The sequence below is a fragment of the Mchenga conophoros genome, linkage group LG23 (genome assembly GCF_057382185.1).
Source record: "Mchenga conophoros isolate Kocher_MC1m ecotype Shallow Benthic linkage group LG23, M_conophoros_male_GT1.1, whole genome shotgun sequence".
Lineage (NCBI taxonomy): Eukaryota > Metazoa > Chordata > Actinopteri > Cichliformes > Cichlidae > Mchenga > Mchenga conophoros.
The window spans coordinates 37416125-37438640 of record NC_140547.1 but is presented as its reverse complement, the minus strand read 5'-3'; the positions used below and the strand labels follow the sequence as shown (position 1 = coordinate 37438640).

At 43.1% G+C, this 22516-nt stretch overlaps 1 pseudogene; it reads right to left on the bottom strand.

Annotated features, from left to right (window-relative positions):
- Positions 1 to 8178: 8178 nt before the first annotated feature.
- On the bottom strand, positions 8179 to 8974 carry LOC146547765 (uncharacterized; annotated as a pseudogene).
- Between the last annotated feature and the right edge of the window lie 13542 nt (positions 8975 to 22516).

Genomic DNA, 22516 nt, shown 5'->3' with positions numbered 1-22516 from the left:
AGGTTGGAGATTGGCCTATAATTAGGTAAGACTGCTGGGTGGACGGATGGCTTTTTAAGTAACGGTTTAACTACTGCCAACTTGAAGGCCTGTGGTACATAGCCGATTATTAGAGATAGGTTGATCATATTTAAGATTGAAGCATTAATTAATGACAGGACTTCATTGAGCAGTTTTGTAGGAATGGGGTCTAAAACAGCGGTCCCCAACCCCCGGGCCTCGGACCGGTACCGGTCCGTGAGTCGTTTGTTACCGGGCCGCGAGAGTTGAGGCTCAGGTGTGAAATGTATGGTTTTCAGGGTTTTTATCGGTTTTCAGTGTTATTTTGTTATCGTTTTTGTCGTTAACTCTGTTTTCCTGGGTCTTTTCACGTGTGTTATGAATAAATCTTTTTTTCAGTACCGGTAGTTTTATTTTGTTGTATTTATCCGCGACACCTTAAAGGCCGGTCCGTGAAAATATTGTCGGGCATAAACCGGTCCGTGGCGCAAAAAAGGTTGGAGACCGCTGGTCTAAGGCTACGTTCACACTGCAGGTCTTAATGCTCAATTCCGATTTTTTTATCAAATCCGATTTTTTTGTCTGCTCGTTCACACTACAAACAAAATGCGACAGCAAACATGCTCTAGTGTGAATGCTCAAAGCGGCCCGCATGCGCAAAAGAAGATGTCACACACAACGCGCTCTGTTTAGACCCAGAGCAAACAATATTTTTTGACAGATGGCCCTTAATATAAAGACCTCGGACTTCACTTTTCCCAATTTTTGCTTTAAGTTATTTTGTTATTTACATAATAATGCAGATAACCTAATAATTATCTTTATTGCTGTTTTAGAGAGGAGCGGTGCTTCAAAGGATAGTTGCAGATTTCTGTCAGAATCTGCAGATTATGCAGTACAAATAAAATGTTAACGTTTCTCCAACGTTGTCTTCCCAGCAGTTTCACCGGATGGCCAGGAAGCATTCGCGATGTCTTATCGGGCGCTTCTCTGGCGCTGATAATTGGCGTCTGTCTTGTGTCAGTGACGTAAAAGACGGATTTAATGCGACTTGACCGTTCACACAGCAGTCACTTTCTGAAACATCGGATTGTATCGGATTCAGTACCACATACAAAAGTGACCCAGATCGGATTTGAAAATATCGGATTTGTGCCGTTCACACTGTCATACCATGATCGGATATGGGTCGCATAGGGTCAAAAAAATCGGATTTGATGCGCTTTCGCCTGCAGTGTGAACGTAGCCTAAAAGACATGTTGATGGTATGGAGGAAGTAATTATTGAAGTTAACTCAGAAAGATCAATTGGAGAAAAAGAGTCTGACTTAACATCAATGGTACTAAGAGTATCTGTAGATAATATTACACCTGTGGGATGATTATTGGTAAGTGTTTCTCTAATGATTAAAATTTTATTTGTGAAGAAGTTCATGAAGTCATTACTAATCAAATCAAATCAAAATCAAATCACTTTTATTGTCACATCACATGTGCAGGTACATTGGTACAGCACATGTGAGTGAAATTCTTGTGTGCGAGCTTCACAAGCAACAGAGTTGTGCAAAATACAATAATGTAAACAAGCAAAATACAAGAATGGCTACATCTGAAACTAATAAATATATGTACAATATATAATAGTATATGCATTTCTGGATGTGTATACTAAATATTTTTCTACGTGTGTGTGTGTGTGTGTGTGTGTGTGTGTGTGTGTGTGTGTGTACACATATTTTACAATTTAAATAGAGTAAACAATAAATAAAATATATAAAATAAAATATACAGAGTGAGACATGTGCAAAACAGTGGCGTTACTGTACAGTATGGAGTGCAAAATGTTAAAGTTCCAGTAGTGAAGGTGAGGTGTCTATGACGTGTTCAGCAGTCTGATGGCCTGATGGAAAAAGCTGTCTCTCAGTCTGCTGGTACGGGACCGGATGCTGCAGAACCTCCTTCCTGATGGAAGTAGTCTGAACAGTTTATGGCTGGGGTGACTGGAGTCCTTGATGATCCTCCCCGCTTTCCTCAGGCACAGCTTCCTGTAGATGTCTTGGAGGGAGGGAAGCTCACCTCCAATTATCCGTTCAGAGCACCGCACTACTCGCTGGAGAGCTTTGCAGTTGTAGGCGGTGCTGTTGCCATACCAGGTGGTGATGCATCCAGTGAGGATGCTCTCAATGGCACAGTGATAGAAGGTCCTGAGGATGCGGGGGCTCATGCCAAATCTTTTCAGTCTCCTGAGAAAGAAGAGGCGCTGCTGCGCCTTCTTCACTGTTTTGTTTGTGTGTACTGACCACGTAAGATCCTCAGCCAGATGTACACCAAGGAACCGGAAGCTGCTCACTCTCTCCACAGCAGCGCCGTTGATGGTGATGGGGGTGTGTACTTCTCTGCACCTCCGGAAGTCCACTATCAACTCCTTTGTCTTTGCGACGTTGAGGGTGAGATGGTTGTCTTGACACCAGTGGGTCAGGGCGCTGACCTCCTCCCTGTAAGCTGTCTCATCACTGTTGGTGATAAGACCCACCACTGTAGTGTCGTCCGCAAACTTCACAATGATGTTGGAGTTGTTAGTGGCCGTGCAGTCGTAGGTGTAGAGTGAGTACAGGAGAGTGCTCAGTACACACCCCTGTGGAGCACCAGTGTTCAGTGTGACGGGGAATGAGGTGATGCTGCCCAGTCTGAACACTTGGCGTCTGTCAGACAGGAAGCTAAGGATCCAGCTGCAGAGGGAGCTGCTCAGTCCTAGATCCTGCAGTTTCCTGTCCAGTTTCGAGGGAACGATGGTATTGAATGCTGAGCTGTAATCTACAAACAGCATTCTCACATACGTGTCTCTCTTCTCCAGGTGTGACAGGGCAGTGTGTAGTGTCAGGGCTATGGCATCATCAGTGGACCTGTTGTGGCGGTATGCGAACTGTAGAGGGTCCAGTGAGTCGGGTAGTGCAGAGCAGATGAAGTCCCTGACCAGCTTCTCGAAGCATTTGCTTACGATGGGCGTCAGGGCTACAGGTCGCCAGTCGTTCAATGAGGAGATGGTGGAGGATTTGGGTACAGGGACGATGGTGGCCATTTTGAAGCAGGCTGGGACTACAGACAGAGAGAGGGAAAGGTTGAAGATGTGCGTGTTAGTTAGTACTAGTTAATGTTAACGGGATGGTTTCCAAGATGGCGCCGCGTATGGATGCCCTGGTGCTTCGGTGCGTTACTTCTGTTTTGTTTTACGGAGTCGTGGCTCAGTGAGGACATCCCGGACTGCGCGCTCAAGCTGGAGGGCTTTCATCTGCTGCGCGCGGACCGGCAGGCCTCTCTCTCTGGTAAGACCAAAGGTGGAGGTGTCTGCTTCTACATTAATAGTGGCTGGTGCACAGATGTAACAGTGATTGCTCAGCACTGCTCTTCCTCTCTGGAATACCTTTTTATTCACTGCAAACCGTTTTATTCTCCGCGGGAGTTTGCTTCATTCATCCTGGCCGCTGTTTACATCCCGCCAGACGCGGATGCGCAGGCAGCTCAGTGCGCACTCGCGGAGCAGATACTCCACATGGAGCGGACATACCCGGACTCTCTCATCATTGCTCTTGGGGACTTTAACAAAGCCAATCTGAGACATGAGCTTCCAAAATATAAGCAGTATATTAAATGCCCGACCAGAGAGGAGAGGACATTAGACCACTGTTACAGCACGATCAGCGGGGCCTATCGCGCGGTACCCCGCGCTTCACTCGGACTTTCTGACCACGTCATGATCCACCTAATCCCCGCGTACAGACAGAGGCTGAAGCTCTCCAAACCTGTCGTGAGGACAAAAAAACTGTGGAGCAACGAGGCTGTGGAGGAGCTTCGCACGTGTTTGGAGTCTACAGACTGGGACACAATGAAGGCTGCTTCTAACAGCTTGGATGAGTTTACGGACACTGTCACCTCCTATATCCACTTCTGTGAGGACAGCATTGTGCCATCACGCACCAGGGTGAGTTATAACAATGACAAACCCTGGTTTACTCCTAAACTTAAAAAGCTGTGGCTGGAAAAGAGAAAGGCGTTCAGAAGCGGAGACAGGGACTGCTACAGAGAGGCCAAGTACAGGTTCACTAAAGAAGTGGACATTGCTAAACATCAGCACTCTGAGAAGATGCAGCAGCAGATCTCAGAGAATGACTCGGCCTCTGTGTGGAAAGGTTTTAGGAATATCACAAACTACAAGCCTAAAACCCCCCACTCCACTGACGACTTGCTCTTGGCCAACACCCTTAACAACTTCTACTGCCGTTTTGACGAGCCATCAGGCAGCCTTCACACCTCCAACGGCCCCAACAATAGAGGCACTTTAGACACTAATTCCCCCACCTCTCCCCCCTCCATAGAGCCATCACCACCTTCAAACTGTTCACCTACAACACCCCCCTCCTCACCCCACACAAAAGAGGATTTCACACCACCTCCTCCCACCACAACTCTTCATATTCATGAAGCAGATGTGAGGAAGCAGTTTAAGAGTCTGAATGCTCGAAAAGCTCCTGGCCCAGACGGTGTGTCTCCTGCCACCCTCAGACACTGTGCAAACGAGCTGGCCCCAGTGTTTTCTGGCATTTCAACTCCTCACTGCAGGCATGTCATGTGCCTGCCTGCTTCAAGTCCTCTACCATAATCCCTGTCCCCAAGAAACCTAGGATCACTGGACTAAATGACTACAGACCCGTGGCTCTGACATCTGTGGTCATGAAGTCATTTGAGCGCCTAGTTCTCTCCCATCTCAAGACCCTCACGGCCCCCCTCCTGGACCCCCTGCAGTTTGCATACAGAGCCAACAGGTCTGTAGATGACGCCATCAACATGGCCCTACACTTCATCCTGCAGCATCTGGACTCCCCAGGAACCTACGCCAGGATCCTGTTTGTGGACTTCAGCTCTGCCTTCAACACCATCCTTCCAGACCATCTCCGAGGCAAGCTTTCCCAGATGAATGTGCCTGATCCCATCTGCCGGTGGATCACTGACTTCCTGACGGACAGGAAACAGCATGTGAGGCTGGGAAAGAATGTCTCAGACTCCCGGACCATCAGCACCGGCTCCCCTCAGGGCTGTGTTCTTTCTCCTCTGCTCTTCTCCCTGTACACCAACTGCTGCACCTCCACCCACCAGTCTGTCAAGCTAATCAAGTTTGCAGATGACACCACCGTTATTGGGCTCATCTCGGACGGGGATGAGTCTGCCTACAGGAGGGAGGTTGAACGTCTGGTGTCTTGGTGCAGCCACAACAACCTGGTGCTGAATGCCCAGAAGACAGTGGAGATTATTGTGGACTTCAGGAAGCACACAGCCCCACTCCCCCCCATCATCCTGACTGACACCCCCATCACCTCTGTGGACTCATTCCGCTTCCTGGGTACCACCATCACTCAGGACCTGAAGTGGGAGCCCACCATCACCTCCGTCATTAAGAAAGCCCAGCAGAGGATGTACTTCCTGAGGCAGCTGAAGAAATTCAACCTGCCAACACGGACGATGATGCAATTCTACACCGCAATCATCGAGTCCATCCTCACCTTCTCCATCACCGTGTGGTACGCTGGAGCCACTATCAGGGACAAACAGAGACTGCAGCGTGTTGTGCGCTCTGCTGAGAAGGTGATTGGCTGCAGACTCCCATCTCTGCAGGACCTGTACACCTCCAGGACACTGCGGCGTGCAGCTCGGATCTCAGCTGACCCTTCTCACCCTGGATACAGTCTGTTTGACCTGCTCCCCTCAGGCAGGAGGCTCCGGTCCATTCGCACCAGAACCTCTCGCCATAAGAACAGTTTCTTCCCCTCTGCTGTTGGACACATGAACAATAAACGTACGACTGTCCCCACCACTAACTCATGACCCTACGCTGTGTTCACTGCATGATTCCATGTTTTGGCACTGATCACCACCTGCACTCATGTATATATCTTTCTACGTAGCACTTTTAATTCTTATTCTCATGTATATCTCATGCATATATCTTTCTACGTAGCACATTTAATTCTTATTCTTACTTTTATTTTTTCATGTCTATTTAAGCGCAATTTATGACAGCATGTTTGCACTGAAGCACCGCAGCAATTTCCTAATGTTGTAAACCTGCTCAACATTTGGCAATAAAACCCATTCTGATTCTGATTTTGATTCTGATTCTGCTCAATAGAACTCTGACTTTTTGTCAGCCTGGCTACAGTGCTGAAGAGAAACCTAACCTAGGCTAAATGATGATCACACATTAAACACATATTAAACAAATATGTAAGACTGCGTTCTTCCATTTGCGCAACATCTCTAAAATTAGAAATATCCTGTCTCAGAGTGACGCTGAAAAACTAGTTCATGCATTTATTACTTCCAGGCTGGACTACTGTAATTCATTATTATCAGGATGTCCAAAAAACTCACTGAAAAGCCTTCAGCTAATCCAAAATGCTGCAGCAAAAGTACTGACAGGGACTAGAAAGAGAGAGCATATTTCTCCTGTTTTGGCTTCCCTTCATTGGCTTCCTGTTAAATCCAGAATTGAATTCAAAATCCTGCTCCTCACATACAAGGTCTTAAATAATCAGGCCCCATCTTATCTTAATGACCTTGTAGTACCATATCACCCTATTAGAGCACTTCGCTCTCACTCTGCAGGCCTACTTGTTGTTCCTAGAGTATTTAAAAGTAGAATGGGAGGGAGAGCCTTCAGTTTTCAGGCCCCTCTTCTGTGGAACCAGCTTCCAGTTTGGATTCAGGAGACAGACACTATCTCTACTTTCAAGATTAGGCTTCAACTTTCCTTTTTGCTAAAGCATATAGTTAGGGCTGGACCAGGTGACCCTGAATCCTCCCTTAGTTATGCTGCAATAGACATAGGCTGCCGGGGGATTCCCATGATGCATTGAGTTTTTCCTTTCCAGTCACCTTTCTCGCTCACTATGTATTAACAGACCTCTCTGCATTGAATCATATCTGTTATTAACCTCTGTCTCTCTTCCACAGCATGTCTTTTATCCTGTCTTCCTTCTCTCACCCCAACCGGTCGCAGCAGATGGCCGCCCCTCCCTGAGCCTGGTTCTGCCGGAGGTTTCTTCCTGTTAAAAGGGAGTTTTTCCTTCCCACTGTTGCCAAAGTACTTGCTCATAGGGGGTCATATGATTGTTGGGTTTTTCTCTGTATCTATGAAGCGCCTTGAGGCGACTTATGTTGTGATTTGGCGCTATATAAATAAAATTGAATTGAATTGAATCCTCTAAATTTGTGACACACCATTTCCTCTCCAGCCTACGTGTTTTCTGCTTTAGGCTATGTGTTTGAGAATTATACCACGGAGTCAGGTACTTCTGATTTGAGACCTTAGCTACAGTATCCAGAGTCGTACGTAGTGAGACGGTAAAATTATTAACAAGATAATCGACCTCTGTTGGGGTAGCGTTCAGGTAGCTGCTCTGCTCTATGAGCATTGAAGATGATAACAGTGGGTGGATTATATTCTTAAACTTAGTTACAGCGCTTTCAGAAAGACATCTACTGTGATAAAGTCTACTCTCCACTGCTGTGTAATCAATTATTGTAAATGTAAATGTTATCAGGAAATGATCAGACAGGAGAGGGTTTTCAGGAAACACTGTTAAAAGTTCAGTTTCTATGCCATATGTTAAAACAAGATCTAGAGTGTGATTAAAGTGGTGGGTGGGTTCTTTTACATTTTGAGAGAAGCCAATTGAGTCTAATAACAGATTAAATGCCATGTTGAGGCTGTCATTTTTAGCATCTACATGGATGTTAAAATCACCCACAATAATTATTTTATCTGAGCTGAAAACTAAATCAGACAAAAAGTCTGAGAAATCAGAGAGAAACTCTGTGTAAGGCCCAGGTGGACGATATATGATAACAAATAAGACTGGTTTCTGAGTTTTGGTGGACAAGGTTAAGCATCAGGCTTTCAAATGACTTAAAAGTCTGTATTGGTCTTTCATTAATTAATAAGCTGGTGTGAAAAATTGCTGCCACACCGCCCCCTCGGCCTGTGCTTCGAGATTTCTGGTAGTTAGAATGACTCGGGGGTGTTGACTCATTTAAACTAACACTAGCGTGTAAGACTGAAACTCTGCTTCCTGGTCCCAACTCTGGATAGTCATATTTTGGGGGGTTAATATGTTTGTCCATATTTCTAGAAATGAGAGCTGCTCCATCCAAAGTGGGATGGATGCCGTCTCTCCTAACAAGACCAGGTTTCCTCCAGAAGGTTTGCCAATTATCTATGAAGCCCACATGTTTTTTTGGACACCACTCAGACAGCCAGCAATTTAAGGAGAACATGTGGCTAAACATGTCACTCCCGGTCTGATTGGGGAGGGGACCAGAGAAAACTACAGAGTCCGACATTGTTTTGGCAAAGTTGCACACCGATTCAATATTGATTTTAGTGACCTCCGATTGGCATAACCGGGTGTCATTACTGCCGACGTGAATTATGATTTTACTGTATTTACATTTACCCTTAGCCAGCAGTTTTAAATTTCCCTCAATGCCGCCTGCTCTGGCCCCTGTAAGACAATTGGCTATGGTTGCTGGTGTCTCTAGCTTCACGTGTTTGAGAACAGAATCACCAATTACCAGAGTTTGACCCCCGGCGGGTGTGTCGTCGAGTGGGGAAAAATGGTTTGACACATGAACAGGTTGGTGGTCACCCAGCCGCCCTCTTTCCCCAGCTGCTTGGGGTCTGCCGGTGAACAGCTAGCGGGGCCTACGCTATTTTCGGTTGCACCAGCTACAGGGGCCTGGCTAGCTATAGGTGAATGAAGGGTGTGAAGCCAAGTCTCCAATTCAGTAATCCTGGCCTCCAGAGCTGCAAATAGGCTACATTTGTTACAAGTATCATTACTCCTAAAGGAGGCTGAGGATTAACTAAACATCTGACACAACGAGCAGGAAAGTGCAGGAGGGACAGTTGAAGTAACCATGGTGCTAATGAGTCAGCTATGAGCTAAGCTAAGCTAGCGCAACAGTACAGACACAGTGAGTGAATACTTTGGCTATAAATTAGGTAGTGACTACACAGAAAGTGTGCTTCGGATGAAGCACGTGAAGATTATACTATGAAAAAAGAATGTATTTAAAAGTTGTTAATTAAATTGCTAAGTAGATAAGCTACTCAGAAACACCACTGTGTTTGAGCAGGAACAGGAAGTGATACTCTACCGCAGAGCGAGCAAACACCAAGTGACAGCGCCACCAAGAGTCAAGAGAGCAAAATCTTTATTATCTCAAAGATATTTAAGTGTACGTGGGAGTTTGTCCAACCAGCCTACATGTGTTTTGTTAACCTGAAGAAGGTGTTCTACTGTGTCCCTCATCATTTTTATGGGCAGAATTTACAGGCTTAGACAAATGGTGGGAGGCTTACAATTTGATGGCCTCTGAATCAGACCTCTGATTTTTGTAGATGATGGTTCTGTTGGCTTTATCAGGTGGTGACCTCAAGCTTGCACTGGAGCGATTCACAGCCAAATGTAAAATGGTGGAAATTGGTCAACAATTTCTCTTTGACCCAGAGTGGACACTCCACATGTTTGCAGCATCAGATTTAGAAGTGCTGATTCTCAAGTGAAAGAGTATAGGTATCTCTGGGTCTTTCTAACACAGAGTTGTGAATGTTTGAACAAAGGGTTTAAATAATGTTTAAATAATCTTAATACATTTATGCAAAGCAACGACAAAGTACAATCTTTCATATTTATGATGCCAGTTATTTTTCTTTTCATGGTGGAGTTTTGTGTGTGTACAGATGAGAAAAAGGAAACTTTATTCATATTGATTCTGAAACTTTGATATTAAAAACCTACCAGAAAGGCTTAATACAAAGATCCATTTCGAAGGCTGGATTAACAGACATCCACAATTTCTGTTGGAGTAATGGAAATTAATCACTCTATTTTTGGTGTTAGTCATTATTGGTATGGCTGTTTTATTTTTGCTACTGTTGCTGCTACCTTTACCATAGGTGTTTTTGTTTTCTTCACATTTGACATGATGGTTATACAGTACATTCGTTTACTCTTGAGGTTGTTTGAGCTTGTTCTTGGATGTGCTATAATCATTGTACAGCAATTTGCCCTTTTTGGATAGTAATTCTAAATCTTATCCAAATCAACCAATGACCCTGATGTCGCTCATTTTAATCACACATTTTCATCATATTTAAAACTATGTTTTCATAAACACTTACCCCTCCTAAAAAAGAAGGAATAATCTAGTTACTGTTGAAAAAAGTGATCTTCATCTTTTCACTAACAAAGCCTTAGCCCATGGGTTTGCTGAAAGCAGAAAGATCGCTCTCCCCTCTTGCATTTCAAACAGAATTTGTCCACTGCACAAAGGCACAGTCCCAAAATCGCAGCCTAATGAGACACAAAGGATTTTAACACAGCTAGTGAGAATGCATCAGACTTGTAAAGCAGATGCTTTGAAGATCTTTCACTTCTTTTCTGTCTGTGCTCCAAGCCTTGCTGTCCCCTCTGCCACCTTCCCCACAGCAAGGCCACACATTTTGCGGTATGTTGATTAGGAGACAGAACAGCGGGGACTGACATTGATTCTAAGTGTGATTGATATAATGCATGAAACTTGACAACCTCACCAATAAACCAAGTTTTTGCTCATTGGCATATAAATAACAGCTTATCGTTGGTGTCTCAGAGAGAATATTTCTAATCAAATTAAATTTAAATGTTCAATGTTATTTGAGAATTCCTTAATAAATTGAGATCTCCCATTTGACTGTAATTATAAAATGCCCCTGAAGATATTCCTGGTGTCTAACTTACCTTGAAACAAATTGAACAAATTGAAATAAAGCGGATCAGGGATTTAAAATTGCCCAACTCTGAAACAATTTTCATTAAAAGTTAATGAATGAGGGTTTCATTAACTGAGTGAAGACCTCCCAATCTTGAAAAAACGTCCAAGAGTTCCACATCAGGCTACGGGGAAGTGGGGTATTTATTCAATTAGTATTTCTATTATATGGCTGAAAAAAGTTCTCTCTATCATAATACTTTTATGCATTTGCCAATGCCACTTTAATCATGTTGCTTAATTCACTAACCCAGACCTTCCCAAAGCGTGGGGCCCACCCCCTAGGGGGGGCGCAGAGCCATTGCAGGGGGGGGGGGCACGGTATGAAAAGGGCGGGAGGGGGGGAACAAAACGCTTGGACATTGCTAGCACAGGGCACCCACAGAAACGCAAAGCAGGAGATGAAGCATAGCTGAATATGTTTCCAAATTAACTTCATTCTAAGCCAAAGACATATGGTGAAGCATGTCTTCCCTTTGGTTTCACCTGCACAAGTGCCAAGGTAGGTCTCCCCTGCAAAATTGGTTTTCCCTGTGTCGGGAGCACACGCCCAGATGGCAAGACAACATTGAATTGATGTTGATTTTTCATCCGATCCGTCGTTATGGTCAGGGTTGAAATGCCAATGTTGTAACAATATTGAAATACTGTGGTAAACCGACGGTCTTACTATAGGGGCGTTGTAATGATGTTGATTTACCGTTGTTTTTTTGTCATTGATATTTGATCTTTTTGTAGTCGACCAGGTGACAACAACAACGTAGAGAAAATGTCTATTTATAGTTGACCATCATTCGGCGCCGGTCACCATCAAAAACCCATCGATTTGTAGTTGAGCGTTAAATTGCATTGCAACTGAGAGGGTATAAAGTACCAGAGAAAGTAGATTTATTGTTCTTTTGTTATCAATGACTTTGGTCTAGTTCACCAGCTTTAAAAAATCGTGTCGACGTGCAATTTATGTATAGTTGACTGGGAAATTAAAACAGCGATCACTTGGACTATTCCGCAGCACCCCTCTCACAGTGGTACATCCCTCCAGGTAACCATTGTCTTGTACAGTAGAGCGGGACATTAGATTTACTCTCAGCGGAATTGACCGGAGAAAGTTCATGCACACGAGGAAAACGGAGAAAACGCAGCGTCAAAGGTATGCGCCTATTTTGACGTCACACTGTGCGCCACATTTTTGTCTCGGTGCCATGAATTCCTAAATTTTAGGATATTAATATTGACATGATACATTGTGAGACTTTTTTTTTTTATAAAGGGTGTCCAATTTGAGGAATAAGTACAATTATGTGTTTAGGTGGTTTAAGTATTGATGGAAACATGCAGTAGTTTAGTATTGGTTAAAATACCTATAAAGAAAGGTAGATTTCCAGTCATGATTTAACTCTTGTTTTAATAAAAAGCAACTGCGAAAGAGGTGGAAAATCAACACCATAGCTCAACAGTGTTTCAATATCAGAATCTTGTTTCAATGTCAACAGTATTAGAAAATATAACGTCGACTCAATGTCAGGTTTCAACATTGATTCAATATCAAAACCCGACATTGTTTCAATATAAAAAAAGGGTGCAAGAGTGACGTTAGGTCAACGTCACACCTCAACGTTGATTCAATGACATCGCCTGATATTGACTAAACATTGTTTCAATGCCGCACAGCAATGCCGCACAGCAAGAAGGTCCTGAGTTCAATTCCACCATCAGGCCGGGGTCTTTCTGTGTGGAGTTTGCATGTTCTCCCCTTGTCTGCGTGGGTTCCCTCCGGGTACTCCGGCTTCCTCCCACCGTCCAAAGACATGCAGTTTGTGGGGATAGGTTAATTGGATAATCCAAATTGCCACTAGGTGTGAATGTGCGAGTGAATGTGAGTATGAATGGTTGTTTGTCCTTGTGTGTTAGCCCTGCGACAGACTGGCGACCTGTACAGGGTGTACCCCGCCTCTCGCCCTATGACAGCTGGGATTGCTGGGATTGCTGGGACAGCTGGGATTGCTGGGACAGCTGGGATTGATGATAAGATGGCGCCGGTGAGGTCGGCTGCCGTCACGACTGCTCCGACCACTTTTTCTTTGTCTTTGTTTTTTAAGTTAGTTTTCAGCGTTTCTAAATCGGCAAAATCATCACCATTGGGTACATTAGGTGTGACAGTGACACTCTTGTTTCTATTGGTTTACAATGTACTCACAATTCGAAGTTTTTAACTCCGGATCCGAGCTGGCTGAGTGAGATCTTGAGGGAGAACAAAGGGAAGCGGCGGCGGCCTAGAGGGAAGCGAGCCGGCGTCAGGAACAGGCTGAGAGCTCGTGCACACCGCACACCTCTGCCTAGCATCCTGCTCGCCAACGTCCAGTCACTGGAGAACAAGCTTGACGACCTCAGGGCCAGGATAAAGTTCCAGAGAGACATTCAGGACTGCAATCTCCTCTGCTTCACCGAGACATGGCTGAACCCAGCGGTGCCGGACCACGCCATCCAGCTGGCCGAGTTCTTCTCGGTTCACCGCATGGACAGGACACGGGACTCGGGGAAGTCAAGGGGAGGCGGTGTGTGTTTAATGGTGAACAACAACTGGTGCAACAGTGCAAACGTTGTTCCTCTCACATGCTCCTGCACACCAAATCTGGAACTACTGTCCATCATGTGTCGTCCTTTTTATCTACCTCGGGAATTTACATCGGTCATTATAAGTGCCGTTTATATTCCACCACAAGCGGACACGGTCTCCGCCTTATGCGAGCTGCATGAGGCATTCACACAGCACCAGACACAACACCGGGACGCTGCGCTTATTGTGACGGGGGACTTTAATAGTGCCAACCTCAAACGCGCAGCGCCGAACTTTTATCAACACATCACCTGCCCCACCAGGGGTGAAAGGACACTGGACCACTGCTACACTACGGTCAAGGACGGCTACAAGGCACAATCCCGCCCCCCGTTTGGCAAATCTGATCACGCTGCCATCTTCCTCATGCCAAAATACAAACAAAGGCTGAAACAGGAAGTTCCGGTTCAGAGGAAGGTCGCGCGCTGGACGGATCAATCGGTGGCCGCGTTACAGGACGCACTCGATGACGCAGACTGGGGCATGTTCAGAAACAGCTCCGACGATGACGTCAACGTGTTTACGGAAGCGGTTGTGGGATTCATCGGGAAACTAGCGGATGATACCGTGGAGACAAAGACTATCACTACGTTTCCCAACCAGAAGCCGTGGGTGGATAAAACCATCCGCGACGCTCTGAGATCCCGCACCGCTGCCTACAACACGGGACTCATGACGGGGGACATGGACCCGTACAAAGCCGCGTCATATAACGTGCGGAGGGTGGTGAAAGAGGCGAAGCAGCGCTACGGGAGGAAACTAGAGTCACAACTCCAACAGAGTGACTCTAGGAGCCTGTGGCAGGGACTAAGGACAATAACGGACTATAAAGCACCAACAACCGGTATGACGAACGCGGCCATGACTCTGGCAGACGAGCTGAACACTTTCTATGCTCGCTTCGAGGCTGCAGCTAAGGTCTCCAACAATGCTAGTGTTAGCGGCGCTAACGGCTGCAGACAGGAAGATACTACCAGCACCGGAAACGTGCTCGTCATCTCCGAGAATGAAGTAAGGAGAGCCTTCAAGAGAGTGAACACCAGGAAAGCAGCAGGACCAGACGGCATCCCAGGTCGTATCCTCAGAGACTGCGCATACCAGCTAGCTCCTGTGTTCACTGAGACTTTAATTTATATATTTTATCTTATTCTTCCCAGTTAAATTTACCCTTCATTCTAATTTGTGTTGTACAGTTATTTCATTTTTAACCTTAATTTATATTTTATTCCTTCCTAGTTACATTTACCCTTTTTAATTTTTCATATTTATTTCCTATCTTATTCATAGCCTTTCCTTTTTTGTTTTCTTTAGGTCACGAGCAGTTGTCCAAGCATTTCACTACATATCGTACTGTGTATGACTGTGTACGTGACAAATAAAATTTGAATTTGAATTTGAATTTGATTTGGATAGGCTCCAGCACCCCCCGTGACCCTGAAAAGGATAAGCGGTAGCGAATGGATGGATGGATGGATGTTTCAATGTTTCCTTGCTATGTGGGATCGGCTCTTCAAATCACGGACAAACAGTATCCCAGAGTTGTTTATGTTTTCAAACCCATTTTGCACAGAGAAGCATTTTTTGAAAAATGCATTGATAGCAATGTTGAATATTATTACACATGAAAAAAACCCCAACTACAGTAAAATAATCACACCATGACGCCTCTGCCTTTCTACATGAGGGACAGTAACTGCGTGTGTAAGCGTGTAAAACCTGAAGATAGTAAGATTAACAGTAACAGTATTTTGTCTCTAGCTCCCATTCTGCAATTCATCTCATGTAAGCGTGGCGCACAGCGTGACGTGAAAAAAGGCACATACCTTTGATATTGCGTGACGAAATCTGTATTCCTCGTCCACACGTAAACGGAAAAAAATGAGTTGTAAAAAATCTCCGTTTTCGGTGATAGGAACCGCTGTTTACGTGTGGACGAAACAGCTGCGTTTTCAAAAATATGTTTGAAGGTAGCCTAAAAGAGTTAGTAGTTTATTTTATTACTATCTGTCATTTATTGCAGATTACTTGTATTTGCTTAATTGTTAACTAAATGTTTGAGGTGTGAAAGAAACCGCAATGGAGCAAAATATCGGTGTGTGTGGTTGGAGGATGTGTTCGTGCATGTGCGTGCGCGCGTGCACGGGGGGCGCAAACATTTTTCTTGTAAAACAAAGGGGGGCCTAGCAAAAGAAGTTTGGGAACCACTGCACTAGCCAATACATAACGTTCTAAAAATGCAACTTATTTGATTTTTTATTTGTTAACCTAATCCTTCATGCCTATAAGTCATGTTTTCTTAATTAATTAATTTATTTGTGCGTCACTCATTTGTTTTTTGTTTTTTTAAATTGGGCACATAGCAGCCATGATTGACAGGTAAGCCAAAAACCTGGGTGGTAGGACTCACCTCCATTAATTCAAGTCAGTGAACTTGACTTGGATTATCTTTCTCTTGCTGATGTCTTCTGAAACTTTTTAAATTTAAATATGTAACAGTAATATGGTTTGCTGTGTGGTAAAGTGCATTCAAGCAGTTTGCACCATAACGGTGAACATAATCAAATGCGTAATCCTGTCCAGTGTGACTGGTACACCAGGGGCCAAACTTTAAAGTTAGCTTTAAAGTTAGGATTTTGCAATTGCTGCAGTCATCTATTTATACTGTCTACACGGCTGCCTCTGATGAAACTTCATGCTTAACTTTGCAACACATGTACAGTATAACTTCATCTGTCACTACTAGTTCACTATCCTTCCCTTTCATTCTCCCACAGAAGAAAACAGTAGATGAGTTAAGTCATGTTTAAGATTGCTGCTATTGATTTTTGGATCCTTGCAACATTCTCTTACAATGATATTGTGCCTTTCTGGATAATCTTCACGAGCAAAGAGTTTTATCTATTTATTTTTAATATGGGTTGAAGGACGGGAAACAAATGCAGTTCTTTAAATACTGAAACTGTTATTCTCGTTATGCTATTCATAAGCCAGGCATAATTGGGTTATATCAAAAGGTGTCACCAGCTTTTTACAGAAATTGTACTCTGATATCACAATGTGTAGCTATATTGATCCATTCCAAACCTCTAGCCAAGTTTGTAATGTAGCAATGCCTTTCTTGGCAGTCTATCGAATCTAAAACAGTTTATTGAATTATTGCTTTAAGGACTTTTGTGAGATTCGGAATAGTATTTAAAACATTTGTAACAATTTTCTTTTTTGAGAAATTTTGCCTACTCACATTTATTACCTCTTATTGGTTTCAGGGGCATTTGCTTTATTATCTTCCCAAAGTGGAAGCTTTGCCTCAAAGAGTTCCAGAGCATCTAAATGTAAAAACCTTCTTGGCAAATTTACTAAGAGATTGTGGGTATTTGGAGCGCGATTGTCGGCATGCGTCTTTTCTCAAAGATTCTGACCTCACATCCCACCTGCTGGCACGCGATCACAGAATTTGAGTGAGACACGTTTGCAGATTGAAGAAGTAGAACACTGCACTTTCTGTGATTATTGCAGGCAGATAGTGTTTTATCATCAAGGGAGTTTTTTCACATTAACTCACAAAGCACACAGCCAGGGCCCTGACTCCGCTGCAGTTAAAGAAAAAAGACTGATTGTGCTTGACGCTACTCTGTTCTGATGTTTCAAGAGAAATTGAACTGATTTTTGTCAACCCCCCACCAATAGCTCTCATGTCCCTGCTGCTCTGCCTTGTGGGATAATCAATATTTCCTGTGTGTGCAGCCACGGACCTTATCGCAGACCTAATAAGTCTGGGTGAAAATGTAAGCGGCAGAATGGAACATTCAAACTCAAAGTCTCATGAGGAGACAAATCTTTCAGCAAAGGGACCCGGCTGCTAACTCAGATGAGACAACAGTGTGGAATGAAGGGGGGAGGCAACAGCATTGCAAGTTGTGCCTAAGACAAAAGGCTTCCCTTGGTTAAAAACACAGCTGCAGTCTTTGTTTTTGGCACTCATTTCACAAGTCTGATGGAAATTTGCAGCTGAGGCATTCATTCAAGTGTGTGGGGGGTGGCGGTGGGGAGCAACTGAATAGCAAGAGTAGCCGAGGAGAGCAAGCAAGCAGGGGGAGTGAATACAGAAAGTGCAAGGAGTGCACCATTATTCATGCAACACAACATGTTGACCCATTTGTTCTAGAGATTTTTTAAGAAACCCTGATTATGGTTTTCTGTAATTGATTCTCTTCCTTTGAGAAAGAGGTCCAGGCTACATGTTTGACTTGATTTAAAGGATTATCTAGCTTAAAATGGAATGAATCTATTGCCTCCAACGACAAGAAATCCTCTCATTTCTTATCATCTCCTCGTTTTGTGGTCTTTGTAATTAAACAATTAGCATTAGCAGGTCCCATCGACTCTGGCAAATTTGTTCACAAAAGAATCCTTTGAATTCATCCAGGGTGAGATCTCAAACAAAGTAAATTCACTGTTAATGGCTTATTTCTGACTTATTACTTAACAAAGTTCAGCAGTGTGGTCCTCCTGCCTTCCCTCTGATGCCAGCTAAACTCGGAATTCGTAATTGGTTCCCTAGACCTGTTGTACCTCAAAAGGCTTACCATCATTACTTCCAAGCAGAGAAAGGTGGAAGAAGAGTGAGCAAGATTCCCAACAATTATCTGTCCCTAGCGAATCGGGCCTGCAAGAAGAACTAAGGAGAAGGCATGGAGAGAAGAATCATATCAAAGAGACCCGGTGATTCTTTTTCTGTCATGCATATGTGCCATCATTTTGTAGCCAAGGAGGGAGAGCCTCCCAGAGACGAGGATTGCTGGGTTGGGAAGCGGCAAAAAAATTGCATCACTGTGTGCTGTCTTGGAACAAAGATTTTCTTTCATGCAGCAACAACACTGTGTTTATGTTTGCAAATAAAAAATATTTAATGTGTGGCACAGTGCTACAGGGCATGGTTGCTGTAAAGTATGTGTAAAGTATGTCTTAGTCACAGATGTTTAACATAAATAGTATATAGCCACTAAGCCAAATCTGTGAAATGACCTATCTGTTTACCTTTTTGGTTTGCACCTTAAATGTTTGCTAGCAAGTAGGAGTTTAAAAAATTGCTCGAGCATACTTAAAGCCTGACCATGCTTCATGTGTGCTCTGTGGTTCATTTCACCTGACAGGCCATTAGCAATTAATGTTGCATACCTGTGATGCATTTGGTCATTGAGAAGTTACTTTCATTTACATAAACTGTGCAATGTGAGATGGCAATTTATAAAAATGACAACTTGTTATGAGTAATATCATATGAGGATATTAATGCACCGTACCATAGTGCTTCAGCGAGTTCTGTTCCACATCAGTTGAATTCAGACAGGTAAGAACAAAAGTCTTGAGTTACCCTGGATTTCTTTAAATTTTGCTTGAAAGTAGTTTGACTTTTCTCTTATAAAGTAATCTTGAGCAATAGTTCTCTGGGCTTGGTGAGGTTTGTAAAAGATTTTCTTTGAACAGTGAAAATGGTCAGGTACATAAACTCGATTCAAAGGGAGTGAAGAAGCAGGAAAAGGAATGTTTTTTGGCTGGGTAAAACACATAACACTAACCTATTCGATTATAAAAGGTGACCAAACTCAAGGGATGAAGCAGTGTTATCTAACCCAAAACTTTGCAAAAAACCCACAAAGATCGTAAAGATAAACACATGCTTATTTTCAGTTACTTGCCAGTATCAAATTATTCCAATTTCTTTAACTGAAAGTATGTCAATTATAACACAGCTTCATGGAAGCTCTGTTCATGCAAAAATGTTATTTTTCTGCTAAGTGGTTTTGAAAGAACTAGCTAACAACCCAGGAACCACCAAAGCTCAAGCCTGTCATGATCTGGAACCTGCTGGAAAACTGTTTCCAGTGAAATAAGTTTTACAATGCCATGGACCAAGATGATTATGTCTAAAAAGGAAGCCCTGCTCCAAAATCATCTCCTTTAGAATTCACGGTAATTCACAACTGCTCACATGAAAAAGCCACATGCCTTCTGGAAAAAAAGGTCAGACAAGAAAAAGATTGAGGTATTTGGCCATAATGACAAGAAGCATGTTCAGAGAAGTAAAGGTGAGTGTTTCAAGCTTAAGATCACAGTACCAGCTGTCAAGTATTGTGGTGGCAGAATGTTACAGTGGATGGAATAATAGAGAAGGAGGACTTTCTCCCAATTTTTCGACTTTACCTCAACTAAACAGCTAGATGGTTAAAATGTTGGCATGTATTTATACAGTTGTGCCTTCAAAAATTGTGACCTGAATTATTGTTTTTTCAAGTCAGAAAAGAAGTAATACATACAATCACTCCACGATGGTGTTACGGCCCCTGGCCTCATGTGGCCCTGCCTTCCTCTATGGAAATCAAAGCGTTCCAGGACTCACGGGTGATTGGCTGGCCAGGGACCTATGCCCGCCCAACTTCATGCAGATCAGAGTGTGCCAGACCACACACAGATCATTGGCTGCTGCAGGAGCCTTGAATACGATGGACCAATGACGCGGCTGCCTGCATTTACCTGGGAGTATAAAAGGCTGAGGAGTCTTCATCCGTGGGGGACTTGTTGATGTGTAGACTGTCCCTCCTGCCTTTACCTTTTCCTTTGTATTGCTGCCCTTTGTAACCTTTGTTTTTGAGTTGCCGCCTGTGAGATGTTTAGATGATTAGTGTTCCACTAGTGTTATTTGAATATATGACTTGTTTGCTGTGTTTGCCTAAATCCCCTCATTGCCTAGTGAGTTGTTTCACTAACAGTTTTCAGTTGTTGTAATAAACCTTCTGTTTTTCTTTTTATCTAACCCTCCTGTCTCTGGGCTCATTTATGTTACATCCCCTGTTGCCTAGCAGAGCTGGGTCGTAACAATGGAGAAAGAATAGTTCAAAGAAATGATTAGAAAATTTATGTCCATAATAAGAATATATATAAACTATAAACCATATTTTACCCTTTAAGTTATCACTGGAAGTGAACATTGTCAATATGGTCGTCTCAGGCACAAAAATGTGAGCACAGACGTTTCATTGAACTTCTATCCAATCCTTCTGTTTACAAAGGTACAATTCAGTAAAACAGAAGGATGAAACCAAAAACAGGTTGTCTTAGACAATGAACCGAGAAACTGCACCAAGTCCCAGCAGTTGATAACTAAGAATATATACATTTAATAAGGCAGCTTTCCATGATTTACAACCTTACCAGCTGGGAAGGTGGAAATGAACACAACAAGTATTCTTTATAAAGTATAAATAATAACTCTAAAATTATATCTAAATAACACAATCACAAAAACTAAACTTCAAGGGCACTTTGAGAGTGCACACTCTGTCAAGGCCAAAGCCCTCAATCACAATTTTATCATTAAGAATGCTCTCCAGATGCCCACAGAAATTTAATGGGTTCTTCATTTGTCCATACTCCACCAAGTTTCATACAATTCAACTCAGACAGACAGAACTAAAATTATAACTCTACAAGACCACAACAAAATAAGCAGTTCTCATCTAAAAATAGAGTACTATGTGCATTTCAGGCTTTTATTGTGAGCAATCTAGACATCTAAAATCTAAAATGATACACACAGTAAGTGTGTGTATCATTAATACAATGCTGCCATAAGAGGGGTTCAGCATGCCACAGAAAGCTGGGGCAGTTGCACACTCTTCACTCTGACAATTAGAGGTTATTTGAAGATTTCGTGGGGGATCACTTCTACTGTGAACAATCCACTCGGGGATGTCACGGTGGGGTGTTGAAGCAGCTGTCACACTGTGATGGGAGACCATTACATTTGTGTTCTAGATCTCTTTAACTGTGGCAAAGTGTCTGTGTACACTCTTGCAAAAAAATTTGAGGAGTTTCTATTAAATCGGTTTTGAACCCTAAGAGGCTTTTTTTTTCCGCACAAATGTGTGGATGAGGACAGAGAGGGTGTCAGCACCTCTGGTGCTTTAGAGTCTTGATACTTTGTAGTGGAATTTCAGCTTTAGTGGGTTCAGCTTAACACAGGGTCCTCTGTATATACTTAGCCATTCATCCATATTTATCTCTTTCATCTGCAAATTCGAGCCTGATGTCCACTCCTCTTCACCCTGCAGTAGACTCTAATGTCAGCTGACTTCACCCTTCATCCATTCAGCTATCTATACTGACAGTTTTAGGACAGTAAGACACACTTTAAACTGCCACCACTTTAACATCAGTGCTTAATAAAGTGGAAAACATGCACTGTTGCCTGCTTATCCTAAAGTTAATTAGCAGAAAAATACCTGTCATGCGTACTATAATTACTGGCCACTCACTCTGGCAGAGGCTGCCTCTGGCACGCACTGTTGACTTTGAGATGACTGGAGGATGGAAAGGAAACAAGCTGAAGATACTTTACTGACACTAACTTTCAGTGCTCTCTTTTGTTCATTACATTTCTTTGTTTTGAAAAAAAAAAACAATAGCAGAGAGAGAAAATTCATATCATCTGTATTAACAAGGAGATTGTTATCTCCTTTGTCTTGCATTGCAATAGGATTTCCTCCCTCACACCATCCACAAGTAATTAGGCAAAGATGTGATTACATTTCAAATTTTTCTGCAGAAACTGCGCAACACTGATATATTAAATATAACAAAAATATAACAAAATACCAATGGACTGGCAGGGAGGTAAATGAAAAAGAAAGAGATTTAAAATGATAGATATTAATAATCAACATCAAGGAACAGACAGACTAAATACACAACATTAATGAGCTTGGAAAAAGAGCAAAGGTAACAAAAACAATTGGAGTAACTGAAAGGAAAACCAAGAATAAACAATGGAACCCAGTGGGGAGAAAACAAGAGGAAACTCACACACCTGAGGCCTGTACTACAAAGCAGGATTTGGGGGTTAGTGAGGTAACTTCAGGTTTAATCGTGAGCTTTCAGTGTTAGCAAGGTGGTTCACTTCCTTTTGGAGTACATCACCATGGCAACTTTGCTGCACCTGTCAGCCTTAAAATAGTGATATGATCCTAAAATAGTG